This window comes from Peromyscus eremicus, chromosome 5 (assembly GCF_949786415.1).
Source record: "Peromyscus eremicus chromosome 5, PerEre_H2_v1, whole genome shotgun sequence".
NCBI lineage: Eukaryota > Metazoa > Chordata > Mammalia > Rodentia > Cricetidae > Peromyscus > Peromyscus eremicus.
Window position 1 is genome coordinate 25,130,184 of NC_081420.1, and position 13,268 is coordinate 25,143,451.

Consider the following 13,268-nt stretch of genomic DNA (forward strand, 5'->3'; position numbering starts at 1 on the left):
ACATAGTGAGTTCCAGGCCAGCAAAGGCTACATACAGGCACAACCCTGTCTTTAAAAAAAAAAAAAACAAGAGAGAGAGAGAGAGAGAGAGAGAGAGAGAGAGAGAGAGAGAGAGAGAGAGAGAGAGAGAGAATGAGGACATGATTGTATAAAAGATGCAAAGATTTTATATTTTCATTTTTAAAATACTTTATTATTAAGAACAATTTTCAAATAAGTAAAAACATCACAGACCAAAATTAACCAGACCCAAAGTCTATGCAACGTAATGGACTTCACACAGTTAGAGTTGACTTTCAGAACTGGACTGGCTCTATGAAGCTTCAGATTAAACTTTACACTTTCAGCGTGGAATACATTTCATTCACTTATCCATTTTAAATGACTGTTTTAAAATAACCTTTTATTGTTCAAGAATTTCAAGTGTGCATTAATCAGATCCACCGCACCCCTCCCCCCAGCTCCTTCCTATCTGCTCCCTTTTCCCTCCCAGCTCCATGTGCTTTCTTCTTTTAACCCCGTGGAGACCACCCAGGGCCACCTGTATGTGCACGGGTGCATGGCAATCTGCTGGAGCACAGGTGACCTTCCAGCAAGTGCATCCCGGAAGACAACCACCTCTCCTCCCATAGCTCCTCAGGTAGGGGTGGGGCTTCATGAACCCCTCTCCCCTCTATGTTAGGAGTTTGGCCAGCTTGGTCTTGTGCAGGTCTTACAGATGCAGTCCCAGCTACCATGAGTTCATATGCGCAATAGCTCTATCATGCCCACCAAATACTGTTTCACTGCAGACTATGGAAAGATTCAACTCTAAATGGGACATCTACATCAACCCCCTCCCCAGGGCTCAGGGATCATCAGGAAAGGGGGAGCAGAAAGAGAAAGAAGTAGTGGTATTTGTTTTTTTTATTTTACAGTGTCTTGTGTAGCCCAGGCTTTCCTCAAACTCACTATGTAGCTGAAGCTGCCCTAGAACACCTAATCTTCCTGCGTCTAACTCCAAAGTGCTGGGTTTATGGGTGCGTGCCATATCCAGGAAAGGTGAAGCTTTGACAGTCGTATAAATCATCCTTGGAATAACTGCCGCATTCTTGATTCTCACAGGATGGATTTGATAATTCAAAGTAATTTGACTTGCCTGTTTTGAGCTGCCTAAAGAGAATTTCAACTAACATTGACTATTGACAAAATTCACTGTTTAGTGGGGATCTGGATTTAGAATGTCCTTCAAAAGACCATGTCCTTGGTCCCAGAGTGGTGCTATTAGGAGATAACAAAATCTATAAGAGGTGGAGGCTGCTGGGAGGATTATTAACTTGAAGGTGATTATTGGAACTTGGTCTCTCTCTCTCTCTCTCTCTCTCTCTCTCTCTCTCTCTCTCTCTCTCTCTCTCTCTCTCTGTGTGTGTGTGTGTGTGTGTGTGTGTGTGTTGTGTGTGTGTGTGTTGTGTGTGTGTGTTTCCACCATTGCCCCACAGCACCCCCACTAAAGTCTTTAAAAGCAACAAGTCCACTTGATCATAGACAGAAACCTCCAGAATTGGGAGCTAAAGTAAACTTCTGCTCCTCATAAGTAGATCATCCAGGCATCGTTTCTCAGCATCATAATGCAGGCAAGGCCTTGTTACAGAGCTGGAGCTAGGACAGATGGAACACATTGGTTTGCACAGGCATCTTCAACTCAGGTCATTAAATACACAGGCAAGCATTCTCTTTGACAGTGTTACCACCAGACACTGATCGAAAAGCCCCCTCATGGTCTCTGAGCTTCATGGGATAATAACTGAAGTTGTGATAAAGGAATGAGTTCATAACCAGCTCCTTACTGTTGTGTAAATTGCTTAGACGTTCAGGTGCCCCTAAGTCCTGAACAGCAGGGTCAACACTACTCATCAGAGTCACTCTGAGCACAGTGCAGGTGGGTGTAAGGAGACTGGGCTCTGTCCCATCACTTGTTAAAGTCTCACAGTTTGTTCTTAGCGGTGACTCAGAGAAACCTCTTAGCCTGATGAGTTGTTCCAATCATGATCCACACCTAATTTTTGCATAGTGTTGATTCAACAGGAAAGTGCCTGGGTGACACTAAGAAACTTAATTACATTATATAAACACAGTTCTACCCTGAACTGACACCTCCTCACCTTCAGGCAGTGACTGTGATATGTAGCTTAATCTCTAGGAGTCTTCAGTAGGCATCTGTCATGATGTTTCACCAGCTACCTGACCAAGAGCAAAGTGTTCTCGCCCTATGATTTTACATCACTCCTTGTGCCTAATATGTGGGTAGGTTGATTTTTGTATGTTAGCCACTACGTCCTCTGAAGAGAAAGATCTCATCAAAATGTGGGGCTTTACCTCCATAGAGCCAACTGTGCTAGGTTTTGTACATTTGTTTTCATCAAGTTTTTGCAAATGAAGATAAGGCTCCATTGCTCAGGCTGGAGCATGATCCAACAGTAGCACTTTTATCATTGGTCTCTTGGTCGAACCAGAGTTGTGATTAAGCATCTGAACTCTTGAGCCAGTACTGAGTACTCTTGTACTGAGCAGTTCATTAACCTTCCTGTAGGCAACCCATGAAACACCAAGGCCAACCCATAAAACACCATGAACTTGATATATTTGTTATGAAGGACTTGTCAATTACAGGGCCTGGAATATAATCATAAATTTTAATTTTGTAGATACCCCTCCTTTGGGCTGGACTTCTGGAGGAGACAGGGGAAGTGATGTGATCGTTTAGAAACCCAAGGGCCTCAAGTAGCTCCTGGCAAGAGAACTCACTCTATCCCCCAGAGCACAGGAACAGGTAGGGCAACCTTCTACGAATACCTTTGAGGGCGCTAGCTCAACCCCCAGCTTCCTTCTGCCTGAAATTTGTCTGGTATTTAAATAGAGTATGTATGTAGGTGTATGTATGTATGTATGTGTATGTATGTATGTAGGTAGGTAGGTATATGTATGTATGTGTATGTATGTATGTATGTATGTATGTGTGTGTATGTATGTATGTATGTAGGTATATGTATGTATGTGTATGTATGTATATATGTATGTGTATGTATGTGTATGTATGTAGGTATGTATGTGTATTATGTAGGTATGTATGTAGGTATATGTGTGTATGTATGTATGTGTATGTATGTAGGTATATGTATGTATGTATGTGTATGTAGGTATATGTATGTATGTAGGTATGTAGGTAGGTAGGTATGTAGGCATGCATACATGTGGTGGGGCAGGTGCCATGGCGTACATGTGGAGGTCAGGAAAAACTTGCAGGACTCAGTTCTGTCCTTCTGTTATATGCATGCCAGGGCTTGAACTCGGGTCTTTCGGCTTGGCAGCAAGTGCCTTTGCCCTCTGAGCCATCTTGCCAGCCCTGTCTCTGGTCATGAGACTCTCTGATTGGATTCCTATTTCTGTGTCCACCCAGCTAATATGCCTTGATTACGGTCCTGTTCTCGTGGGGCACCGCGGAGATTGCCTGCTGCGCACTGTAAAGCCGTGCGGCGTCTGTGAATCTGTGAGACAAAGCTGGTTTCTGCCAGCGTATAATACATCACGGTGCTTAGTGAAGAATTCTTGTCCAAACTTCAGTTGAGTAGAAAAAGAAAATGAAATTCAAGATGCATTTTATTTTTGCATTGCTTTCTCTAAAACGGGATGACATAGTGGATGCCCACATCGCTGGCATAGCACGTCCTCCAGTTCTACAGATAGGTAAAACCATCTGTAACATGAAAGTACTCCAAAGAGAAGTGTGTCTGTGCTGAACACGTACAGTCCTTATTCTTGCCACAGGTCCTTAACCCATACAGACAGTATAATAAGGATTTTCATAGCATTTACATTGCAGTAGACTGTATGTCCTCTGGAGATGATTTGAAGCAGACAAGGAGATGTGTGCAGAATTTGCTCTATGCAAATTCTATGCCATTTTATGCAGGGACTCAAGTGTCCATGGGATGTGGGTGTTTGGGGGTCCTGGAAGGTCCCGAATAGAAGTGAAGAGAGGACTACGTTCACACTATGGCTTCCTAACAAAAGGTTATAATGGAGGAGCAGCCAGGTGGAAGGGTCTCCTAAGGTGAGGTCCTGGGAGTGAGCTTTCATCCCGCCTCTCATGGGATCTGTTATCTCACACTCCCAGGACATCAGTGTCTTCACCAGTCAGGAAGTCCCTGATAGCTGGAGGTTTTTGTTTGTTTGTTTGTTTGTTTTTGTTTTGTTTTTTTTTGTTTTTGTTTTTTTGTTTTTTTTACTGCAGTTTTCATTATGCTGATATGGTTGATTAAATTGTTGACCAAGTGACTGGACTCAATCTACACTCCCCAACTCTCCATCCATGGACCCCTCCAGAGACCACCAGCCCCATTCTAGCCTTCTGTTCTTTCTGGTGCCCAGTCTCATCCGCATGCTATAAAGAGATGTCCCAGGACCACCTCATTGACAAAACAAAGACACTGTCATCATTCCAATAGTGCTTTGGTGGTTTTGTAAAATTCTGTGCCAGGGCCGGGCGGTGGTGATGCACGCCTTTAATCTCAGCACTTGGGAGGCAGAGGCAGGCGGATCTCTGTGAGTTCAAGGCCAGCCTGGGCTACAGAGTGAGTTCCAGGAAAGGCACAAAGCTACATAGAGAAACCCTGTCTTGAAAAACAAACAAACAAACAAACAAAATTCTGTGCCAGACCCTGGGAACAAAGTGGTAAGTAGTCTACAGTAGAACATGACCTGTAATTTAGAGTTGATGTTAGGTTCTCATTCATGGCTCTTTGCCCTTTTTGGCTGACTTGGTGAACGGCACAGCCTCTGTAGGACATCCTGCTGTTGCCTGAAGCTCAGAAATCCAAAGCCATGGTTAGGTCCATCCTCCAAGTTAGCTGGTCTTCAGTTCTCCACAGTAGTTACTATCCACTGTCTTCCTGGGTATTACAGCTTCACATTTAAAAGCCATCCATGTCCCATTCCCATCTGATCATATTATTTGGATCACTTTCTAGCCTTTGTGAACCTAAACCCCCAATACCAAGTGCTAAAAATCCAAAAGCAAGCAAAGCCGTTAAAATCTGAAATTCTATTTCCTTCCTGTCCTTCCTCACCGAGATTCTGTTGTGTCCTATCTAGTCAAAATTTCTGTGCTACAGCTGGGCATAGTGGCTCACAGCTATGATCCCAGCACTAAGGGGCTTGGGAAGGAGAACTGCAGTGAGTTCCAGGCCAGCCTAGGCTACATAGGAAGTTCCCAGTCAGCCAGCCTAGGCTTTAGTATAAGACCCTGCCTCAAATAATGAGCAAATGAATGAATGGATGAATATAAAAATAAAAGAATTTATAGGCCAGATTACATAAATTCTCCACAGTTTGTATGGGGATACTTCCTAATAAGTACATCATAATGAAAATATCAGAAGTCAGAAATGCATTTAATGTGCCTGCCCTACCAACAATCCAGTTTAATACCACAGTGTACTGTACAGTGTCTGTTTGTCCTTCTGGTTGCTGGCTGGGAGCTGAGGCTCATTGCCAACACCCTGCATTGTGGGAGAGGAACAATTACCCTTCTTTTGACAGATTGGGGTAGGGGAGAGACTCACATTCAACATTTGAAAAGCAGTCTCCACTGAATGCTTATCATAAAGCCAAAAGATAAGTCCAACCATTATTAGTCAGGTACCATCTGTAGTTGAATCGCAAACATGACGTTAGTCATCCTCAGCCAGCTGGCATCCAAGTCCACCAGGAGCACTTTTAGTGCTGGGAACCTGGTTCCCTTGGTCCTGAAACAGACTGCCACTGAGTTATCTTGCAAAGCAGGTTTTTGGATTTCAGTCTGAGAGATATGGTGGTTAAGGTAAAAGTGCCAGGAGATTTGGTGGACAGTAGGTGACTGTGGGTCTCAGAGAAGCCAATCTCCTTTTCTTGTTCATTTCATCTCCGTATTTCTCAAAGAGAAGCTTCCTGGCCTCCTGCTACAGGCTGTGCATCATTCACTGGTCACTCAAATGGCCCTTTATTTGCTAAATCGTCCGGCAGCTCTCCTCGAGGCCAGGCACCATTGGAACACCTGGACTGAATAATGTTTAATAAAATAGGGCTGTAACTCTTGGGAGAACTCCAGACTAGTAACTGTGTAACAAGCAAATGAGCAAGCAGATGTACTAGAATATATCACAACATGTACTTAGAAACTGTAAAAGAATTTTCCATCTGGGCTTGTTAACTGTTTACATCCCCTGTGAGTATCTCCCTACTCCCTGTTATGTGCAACTCTGCCTTAATGGTGTCTGGCCCCAGGGAAGGGCTACAGTATTTAGGTGTCGAAGACTAGAGGAGAATGGTGTTCCATTTTGTTCCTGTGGGGTAAAGGCTTTCCAGGTGTGGCCTTTTGGGAAAGAGGTGCTTATACCCCTGTGGCCCCTCACCTAGGACCTGTAAGGAAGATCATTGGTTCTGCAGAGTGAATTTTGGTGAAATCATGCTTCAGTTTATCATTGGGACCACAAGAAGAAGGATAGATCTTGTTTACATCTCCCCAAGGGAAGGCAATTTAGCAATACTTTGGCTTAGCTCTTGCTTGATTTTTGTATGAGTGTTTTAACCATGCAAGGGGTGTCCGTTCATCTTATCCCTCTCACCCCACCCCAAGGCTGTAGACACAAACATAAGTCACCACCCTAAATCTGTGACTGGAGAGGAGAGCCTATACAAAGTGGCTTCAAGATGGACATGTGAAGAAAGCCAGCTGGCAGAAGACTAGAAACCCTTCCCCACCTGAGCAACATGGAACAAACGGAGCATGTGCAAGAAATAGGTGGGACCGAGGCTATGTTATGACCTATAAGGGGTCATGACCCTTGTGGCCCAGCACTTGCGAACGTATGTTTTCCCTTTTTCGTTAGTTCACTTCCGTTCTCAGGAGTGGATTTCCTTTCTTAATAATGGTCTCCAGTTCTGCTTGTAATCATGTGACCCTGGAGACATCCTTTGTCCTGGGACACAAGTACCTAGAAATTTCAGCAGATGCCCTCAGATCCATGCCTCTAGCAGCTTCTGAACCACTCTTTTTTTAACAAGCTTGCCCAACTCACTGCTGTTCTTTCCTTCAAGCCCTTGAAAACTGGGCAGATTGCCCCAGGAGCTCAGTATAAGCCTCTTCTTTCTGCCTTCCTTTCTGTGGCTGATGTGGCAGATGAGACAAGGGTATGACCAGACTCTCTCTCCTGCCCAACTGGGATATGAGCTGGGGCAAAGAAATGCACATGGCCACCCATCCTTAAAACTGAGAGGCAGTTGTGGGAGGGGTTTGCTGGGAGGTCCACATGGATCCACAGTGACCTAATGGTGAGTCTGGAAGACACAGGGGTCTCACTGAGGACCTATCTATGGACAACCAAGGACAGGTAAAGACCAGTCAAGATGATGACACCCATGTGGTTGCTCAGAGTCCCTAATGCTGCTGGGTTCCCTGAATACAATCACATCTCCATATTTGCCCTCTTTGTAGGCATGCACCCCAATCTTCCATCCATCTTCCCAAATCAGTATAACTTTCTCCTCAGCCAGGCCTCCTGTTCTGTTTTTCCGTCTACTGCCTAAACACTATCCCTAGAACTTCCTTAAGACACTGTGGAGAACGTTGGGAACTCAGGCCCCACAGACTCAGCTACTGGGCTCTGCCATCTTGAAGTTCACCAATGAAGATCTAAGGTAAAGGCCCAGCCCCTGACATGCTCACAGACAGGACTGACAGTACCCAGCAAGAGAGACAGACAAAGGAGAGCCTTCCAGGTCTCCCCACAGGAAACCTTGTTCTCTCTGAAGGTCAACAAAGATAAGGACTTTTCACGTTGCTAAGGTGATGGTATCATGTGTGTTCATAGATTTCCGTACATCACTCCATACTAAGACAGGCTGAGCTTACACTGGTTTAAAAATTCTGCCAAATAACTGAGTAACCAGACTTGTGGCCATTTTAATTTTTTAATTAATTTTTACTGTGAGTTTAAAGAAAAAGATATGTATATATTGGCATGCCTACTTAAAAAAGTGTGTGTGCATATATGTAAATATAAGTGTTAAAAGGCCCGATAAGTACATAACATATAAACTGACATTCTTTGGACCTAGTAATATGGTATCTTTGGGTCAAATAAATATTACATAAAATGTTACATATCTATATTAAATAACATTCACTGGGGTTATAAGATAAAGGTTTTATTAAGTTATAAAATTTAACATTGGCTATATAGATTTTGATGGTGATTTCCTTCCAAACAAATAATTCTATTCTGTGGATTAATAAGCATGAGCAATAGAAAATACAAGGTTTTGTATTAATCAAAATATTTCTAAGTAATATAAATTATAATTTTTATTAGATTAATTGCTTTGGTTTTTATGAATATTCTTACTGTATGAATATTAAATGTAATATTGTATTAAGCCTGTGATACATGTTACATTTTGTGTGTGTGTGTGTGTGTGTGTGTGTGTGTGGTGTTTGTATGTGTTTGCCAAAGATTTTTATATTAAATTTTCTTTTCAGGAGAGACTGTATCTTGGCCTTTCAGCTAAGAACAAGTGAAGATTACGGGAGACATGACCCTAAGAAGTAGCAACATGTAAAGTCTAGGTAAGTTAATTCTGTATGCAATAAAACAACTATACTATTGAATCCTAAAAATAACTGGAATTGGGGGCTGGAGAGTTGGCTTAGAAGTCAAGTGCACTTGCTGCTCTTTCACGGGACTCAGGTTTGGTTCCCAGCACCTAAGTGGCAGCTCACAACTGTCTGTAATTATGGTTCCAGAGGATATGATACCCTCTTATGGCCTCTGTGGGTACTGCATGCACACAGTACACAGACAAATGCAGGCAAGACACCCATACTCATAAAATAGAAATAAGTAAATCTAAAATTAAAAATGATCTTACATTTTCAAGATAAAATTTAACTTATTATAATAGTATTAAATATGAAACTATCACTGGTAACTTGACTTGTATTTTTTCAAAAACAACTTTTTCGGAGTTTTTAATCTTCATTTTAAACTAAAGGAGGGAAAATGTCAATGTTTAAAACTGAGCTGTTGTTTCTTGTTCTACCTGCCTGAAGGTGTATCAGTACCAGGTTAAGCTCCACCCATGTCTTTAAAAAAAAATCAAAGTTCTCCCCACTTTATCTGTATTAAGAATCATGTCTTGGGGCCAGAGAGTGGGCTCAGCCTTTAAGAGTGGATTCTGTGATGTTCCGGTGTAGGAAGAGCTATGGATTTGAGTGACATAATGGCCAGAACTCGGGTGGAATCAGCTCCGAGACTGTTTTGAAAACAAGGTAGAAGAGTGGCTATGACTGTGGGGAAAACGTGTGGTGGACTGTGTATCTATCACCTAAGCACACGTTGTATTTGCTTTGTAGTGGTGAATGCAATGCTTTTAACTGAATAGCGGGGAGAAGGGGCCCCTGCTACAGTTGTTAGTCAGCATCAGCATCAGGAGGGCTCCTGGCAATGATGGAAGCAGTTTTCGGGGGGTTCCCAACCTTACTTTGTCCAGTTACCTGACTTCCAGTGCATCAGTAAGGGAGAAGGGAGGGGACAGAGCACGGGCCTTGATTGACAACTGTGCCCCCAGTCCCTGAGTTTTGGCAGGCTTATGCTTAACCTCCTTGACTAATAGACTCATGATTGGTCCTTACTCTTTGCCTCATTTACATATACTTGCCCAGCCAATCAGGGTCTATATAAGCCCTGGACATAGCCTTTCCATCATCCAGCTTAGACTCATGGGACTGCCATCTAAGGAAAATTGCAGGCACCCTGCCTGGGGGGCTGTTTGGGGTTTTGTTGTTGTTGTTGTTGTTGTTTTGTTTTATTTTTGTTTTTTGTTTGTCTCAGTGACCTACCATTCCTGCCCTCTGAGACTCGCTGCTTCTGCCCCTCTGGTCATCAGGATGCTTTCTGCAGACCTGTTCTTAGGAAGACAGTACTTGGGGGCCCTGAGGCATGCCGAAGGGTTAGGGCCCAACCGCAATTTCTCTCACTTGGCATCCCAATGCCACTGAAAGTTAAAGCCTTTTCGTTTTTTGTTCAAGTTGTCGCTCCCTTCTCCAGTGTGGTGACCTTTTATTTTCCTTTCTAATTGTTAAGAAGTCTTCCTGATTTGTTCACCTTCACTGTCTGCCCACTTCATTCTTGGAGGAGGGGGCAAGACAAGACCTCTGCACTGTCTCATAGGTACTGCTTAGACAACATGGGCCAATGAAGTGTATGTGTGTCTGTGTGTATCCTTCCTACGGCAATAGGTTACCATCTACATATCTGTATTCATATTTTTCTTTTTCCTTTTTATCTTGTCTATTTTTTAAAAAAGATAGATTCTTACCATATAGCTCAGGTTAGTCTCAAGCTCAGACTCATGACCCCCCTCCCCTACCTTGTGAGTGCTGGAATTACAGGTGTACGTGCCACACCCAGCCATATGAACATCCTATCTGTATCTATATTTTATCTGTATTATGTGACTTCTCCTGGGGGAACATGACCAGATGTTTACTCACCCCAGATAAGGCACGAATGAGAGACCAGAGATAGACTGCCCTGGAGCCTGACTGGATCAACCAATGAATTGATTGGGTTATTCAGAGGAGTACAGATGTATCGAAGGCAGCTGCATCACCCCAACATGGGTGACAACTTGTGAAACCACATCCCTGGAGCTCCCTGCACAACTTTGAAGCACCCTAGGGCCAGAGAGTCTCAACGTGAGCAATCACCTACTGCTTTTAGAACCTTGAGGAGCATCCTTGTGACTCCTGTACGTCTCAAGAGCTTCCTGAGCCTTGTAAACTTAGTTTTCTGAGTCCTGTGAGCCTTCCCCCTCCTTCCAGGAAGGGAAATTTCAATTCAGAGGACAAAGCTATACAATATATCCCCGCCTGTTTCTGCTAAAATAAGATAAAACTGACAAAAATTGGAAGAAGTTGTATAGCTTGAATGTTATACATTATGAAATGATTATCACGGTGGAGGTAATTAGCATACCACTCACCTCATATAGGAACTGTGTGTGATGAGAATAATTAAGATTTACTTTGGAGCCGGGCGGTGGTGGCGCACGCCTTTAATCCCAGCACTCGGGAGGCAGAGCCAGGTGGATCTCTGTGAGTTCGAGGCCAGCCTGGTCTACCAAGTGAGTTCCAGGAAAGGCGCAAAGCTACACAGAGAAACCCTGTCTCGAAAAACCAAAAAAAAAAAAAAAAAAAAAAAAAAAGATTTACTTTGGACAAATTTCAAATAGACATAATTGTTAACTATAGCCCATAGTGTTTGTACATTAGAGTTCCAAACTTATTCATCTTGGAAGTTGTACCCTTCAGCCAACATTTTTCCATCCTCTCTCTACCTACCCTGCAAACAATCCTGCTCTCTGTTTCTCTAAGTTGGCATTTTCAGATGCCACTATGAGGATTACTTTTAGCCTTCCTTTTTTTTTTTTTTTTTGTAGTTTAGCTTTTATAGGGAATGGGTAGCCATCTCTCTGCCTGGTTTTAATTTGCATTTCTTTCTTTCTTTCTTTTTTAACCATTTGTACATCCTTATATAAAGAGGTGTCAACTGTTTCCATTTTCATGTTCAGGATGTCTTATCCTGCCTTATTGGGTAGTGATTCTTCCTTAGAGATATAAATGCCTAGTCCATTTGACTTGTGCTAATTCTCTCCTGGCTTTATTTTCTCCACCATGCACTAGGTTGTCATCGACCCCATTTCCAAATTTAGTTACAACTTCACTACATTCTACTTAACAACAATATGCTGCATAAGCGTAAGGTAGACATCTTGTTGAGTTTTGGCAAGTTCACTTTTGAAACCATGATCACAGACCAGGTAAGAAACACTTGCACCAGCCTCCCGAAGAGCAGTTTCTTTCGAAACACAGAAGTTCTTAATTCTCATGAAGCCCAGTTTATACAATTCTTGTTCACGGTAAGTGCATTAGGTAGGGTTCTGTAGCACACGCACACTCGCGATCCACTAGAATGGCTTACATCCCGTAGAGTGAGCCAAGGTAGTCCATCAATGGTTGCTTTCGTTCTGGAGACACTGAGAACCCAGTAGCTGCTTAGCTCTGGAGCTGATGCTGCAGCAGGCCCAGTCTTGTGCTGAGGGCCTGGAAGCTCCCTAGAGCAAGCACTGGTGTCAGTACTGGAAGGCAGAAGAAGCTGGAAGCTGATGTTCAGTCGGGGATTCCCATAGCAGCTGCAGGAAGAATCCACACACCCACCAGTGAAAAGCAAAAGCAGTCAGGAGGCACTGATCTTGGACCTCTGCATCTGGGCCACCTGCTAGAAGGTCATCCATACTTAGGGGAGTGTCTTCTCTCTTCCATTAACCCTTCCTGGAAATATCCCCCTAACTTAAGAGCTGTATCTTTAGTTGATTCCAGATCATATGAAGTTGACAATTAAGATTAACCCTGACAATAAGTGATTTTCATATTCCTTTTAGAAAAAGCTGTGAAAAATATTTGCCTAAGGGAACAACACTTGTTTCCTGTATTATCTTCTAGACATTTTGTAGGTTGGGGCTGCACATTCAAAGTTTATTTTTCCCTATGTAACTATTTAGCTGTTCAAGTACCATTGGCTGAAAGTGTTCTCTCTTTACCCCGGCTGAACTCCCTTTGAGACTTGGTCAAAAACTGGCCTTACCGGGGGGTGGGGGGGGTGGGGGGGTGGTGGTAGGATGGCTAAGTGGTTAGCGCACTGGCAGCTCTTCTGGAGGTCAATTTCCAGCATCCACAGCAACTTAGGCTCCAGGGTATCATGCCCTCATCTAGCCTCCAAGGACACACACACACATGTGGTACACAGACTTAATGCAGCCCAAACAGCCATACACATAAAAATATTTTCTAAATTGACCTTAGTGGTGTGGGTCTGTTTCTGGGTCTTCTGTCCCTTTCCATTCCATTCCATTCCACAGTGAGTCTTATATCATCACCACTTCATTGTGTTTCCCAGTGAATCATGACATCCTGCCCAACTTGTATAGCATAAAGGGAAGGAAGGAAGAAAGGAAGAAAGGAAGGAAGGAAGGAAGAAGGAAGGAAGGAAGGAAGGAAGGGATCACAAGGGAAAGTGAGGTGTTGGGACTGCTTCTTGCTGAGTCCTAAACGTGAGAGACTTCTGGCCAGATGCGTGAAGGTGGGGACTGGCAGGTGACCTCCGGACGTCTGTACCCTTTGATTCATGTGCCTG

The 13,268-nt window shown here is 43.4% G+C and overlaps 1 long non-coding RNA gene across 1 annotated transcript in view; it reads left to right on the plus strand.

Annotated features, from left to right (window-relative positions):
- Positions 1–13,268, plus strand: part of LOC131911202 (uncharacterized) — a 39,139-nt gene that overhangs the window by 8,063 nt on the left and 17,808 nt on the right. The window contains exons 2-3 of the long non-coding RNA XR_009379296.1: positions 2,685–2,809; positions 8,555–8,641. This is a non-coding gene — a long non-coding RNA (uncharacterized LOC131911202). The remainder of the gene's footprint in view (positions 1–2,684; positions 2,810–8,554; positions 8,642–13,268) is intronic.